The sequence below is a fragment of the Littorina saxatilis genome, unplaced genomic scaffold, assembly GCF_037325665.1.
Source record: "Littorina saxatilis isolate snail1 unplaced genomic scaffold, US_GU_Lsax_2.0 scaffold_898, whole genome shotgun sequence".
NCBI lineage: Eukaryota > Metazoa > Mollusca > Gastropoda > Littorinimorpha > Littorinidae > Littorina > Littorina saxatilis.
The window spans coordinates 6,800-9,851 of record NW_027126407.1 but is presented as its reverse complement, the minus strand read 5'-3'; the positions used below and the strand labels follow the sequence as shown (position 1 = coordinate 9,851).

Here is a 3,052-nt window from a genome sequence, read left to right as displayed (position 1 = left end):
ACACACACACACACACACACACGCGCATACACATCAAATACACAACTCTGTTTGCATGGTGACTGTTTGTTTATGGTGCTGAATTAGACAGGGGAATCTCTTTGCAGCGTTGACTTTCCTTGCAGTAGTATAAGCGACTACTAATTCCTGCATGCTGAATGTTGGTTTTGATGTGTAAGTTACAATGTTGCAGAATGTTATAACGGCTCCCATGGAGATAAGTGTGGCTCGCCATGCTCAACAATAAAGTCAGATACTTACACCCAGTGCACGCAGTGTACCCAAGACGGCAGGTGCACAGCCTGCAGTAACAACTTCCAGGCCCCCAGCTGTACAGGTAACGCTTGTTTTTGTTCTGCATTAAAGATCGTTATAGGAGAGTACTAACAAAATGTTGATTTATTGTGCCATGTTCGAGAAAGTAACGCTCAAAGGTAAGGGATGTCCCTTGCATTATTTCGTGCCTTGTGTGTGTGTCTTGTGTCCAATTTCTAGATCTAAATAGGTCGAGACATTGGTGAATGTGTCGTGTCTGTCTTATGAATTTGCTCTAAAACTTACATGTCCTGTTTTCTTATTCTTGATTTTCAAACTCCATCTGTTTTGGATGTCAATACACGTCTGTTTATTGCTGTCTAAGTGCGCCATGTTTCTTATTTAACCCAGAAGGACTTTATGCTACCTGCTAATTGTTTGAGGACCAGGTGGGCTAATAAATGCATGGGTGAGTACTTCCAAGAATTATTACTTTTGTAGCAGCAGACTGAACTGGCACGTCACTCACAGCGATAAAAAGCGTGCCAGTGCAGTCTGCTGCGCTGGACTAGGTTTTGATGTTGGAAGACCTGTTCTTCGTTAATTTTGTTTCGCGTTCTAATTTTCCTACAACCCAAACGCGTTGTTGCTTGTGTACCAAAATTGATCCTTAATTGTAATATTCATTTGTGTTGAAGTTCGCAAAATGCTAAATTTGTGCAACTATACTAAAAAGCGTTATTACAGTTTAATAACACTTTTCTAAAAAGTTATATTACCCCAAAAAACTCATCAAAACGCTATTATATTTCACACATTCTTTTGCAATGGTAGTAACAACATCCATGTCAAATTTAAAAGCAATACAAGGGCCATTACAAAGCCACGTGCAATCGTTTACGTCAAAGCGAAGAGGCGTCACATCTAGACAGTTTAGCGTGACGTGTTAGTTCCAAAAATTATTCCAGGGGAAACTGGAAACGTAAAAGTGTTTCTGGAATGACGTTTGGCTCCGTGACTGTAGCATCATAAACAGTAGAAAATCATTTATTTGCCAGACTAGTTTGACACGACCTCATTTACATGATATACTAGCCTGTGAATTGAACTAAAGTGTTATCTCATGGGTGGTCTCTCTCACGTATGTATGATAAAGAGGCGTAACGTGTCTCCACTGTAATATACATATTCCCTTGATCTTTGGATTTGATTTTCTTTATGCACGGAAAATAAAAGAGTACAATGCCTTTCTGTGCATATATGCTGTGGTTCCAGACTGTGCTTCGGGCTACTACAAGTTCAACAACTGGTGCAATCAGTGCTCGACAAACTGTAAGGACAGCCAGTGTAACAGTAACACTGGGAAATGTGAGGGTGAGTATAATTCTGAATCAAGACACATACACATTAGACTAAGCCACATAGACACAGACACACATACACAGCTACATACACACACACACACACAAACACACACACACACACACACACACACACACACACACACACACACACACACATACACACACGGACACATACACACACGGACACACACACGCCCTTTGTGTTTATTATTGTATCACAGCAGCAGTAGAGAGCTAACATGTCATCATGTATTGAAACAATAGTGTAGATAGGTGTTACGTCATCTAACGGGATGAATGAACTATTGTTTTAGGTTGTAATGATGGTAGATACGGAAATACCTGCTACTACAAATGTGGGGATGGCTGTGAACGCTGTGATCAGGACTCGGGTAACTGTACGGCGTGCACAGCGAACACCAACCTCAAGTTTCCCGGTTGTACAGGTGACTTCACTTAGATCTTTTTTTTTCATTTTATTTGTGTGTGTGCTTTTGTTTGGTACTTTGGTAGTTCGGTTGTTTGTGCATTGTAATTGTCTGATTGTTTGTTTGCGTTGTTGACTCAAATATGACATTTTAATCAATCAATCAATGAGGCTTATATCGCGCATATTCCGTGGGTACAGTTCTAGGCGCTCTGCAGTGATGCTGTGTGAGATGAAATTTTATACGGCCAGTAATTGCAGCCATTTCGGCGCATATTTACCTTTCACGGCCTATTATTCCAAGTCACACGGGTATAGGTAGACAATTAGTAACTGTGCCTAAGCAATTTTGCCAGGAAAGACCCTTTTGTCAATCGTGGGATCTTTAACGTGCACACCCAATGTAGTGTACACGGGAGGGGGGGGGGGGGGGGGGAGGGTTCGGACACCGAAGAGAGTCTGCACACAAAGTTGACTCTGAAATAAATTTCCGCCGAACCTGGGATCGAACTCACGCTGACAGCGGCCAACTGAATACAAATCCAGCGCGTTACCAACTGAGCTATATCCCGAGCTATATCCCCGCCCCAGATCGAGACAGTCATTGTTTTCCGAGACCGCGCTAGCGGTCGAGGTGAACAATGACTGTTGATATCTGTGTAAAATGTCATATTTTGGTCAAAAACGCAAATAACATTTATGTATCGATTGAATTTCTTTCAGGTACTGACTTTGTTGTTGTTTTGAGGATTGAACGAGCACACACACATGCAATCAAACACATGCCGTGTGTTTTGTAGTTTCTTTGAAGTTTTGGTCAACCTGAAACGCCCAAATATGAAGTTATGTCACACGCTTTCCTTCTTTGCCACTACTAAACCAAACGTGTCCAAGATTGTATGTTACATGCTTTGGAGCATGTGCAAGAACGGAATCAAACTCAAAATCGTCCCTCCAAAAGCCAAATAATGCACACACGACTTTTATTTCTCCTGCTGTTATCGTT

At 41.6% G+C, this 3,052-nt stretch overlaps 1 long non-coding RNA gene across 1 annotated transcript; it reads left to right on the top strand.

Annotated features, from left to right (window-relative positions):
• Window positions 1–200: 200 nt before the first annotated feature.
• LOC138954843 (uncharacterized) lies at window positions 201–2,068 on the top strand. The gene is made up of 3 exons (XR_011451976.1): window positions 201–337; window positions 1,531–1,629; window positions 1,934–2,068. It is a non-coding gene; the product is annotated as an uncharacterized lncRNA (long non-coding RNA).
• Window positions 2,069–3,052: the final 984 nt, after the last annotated feature.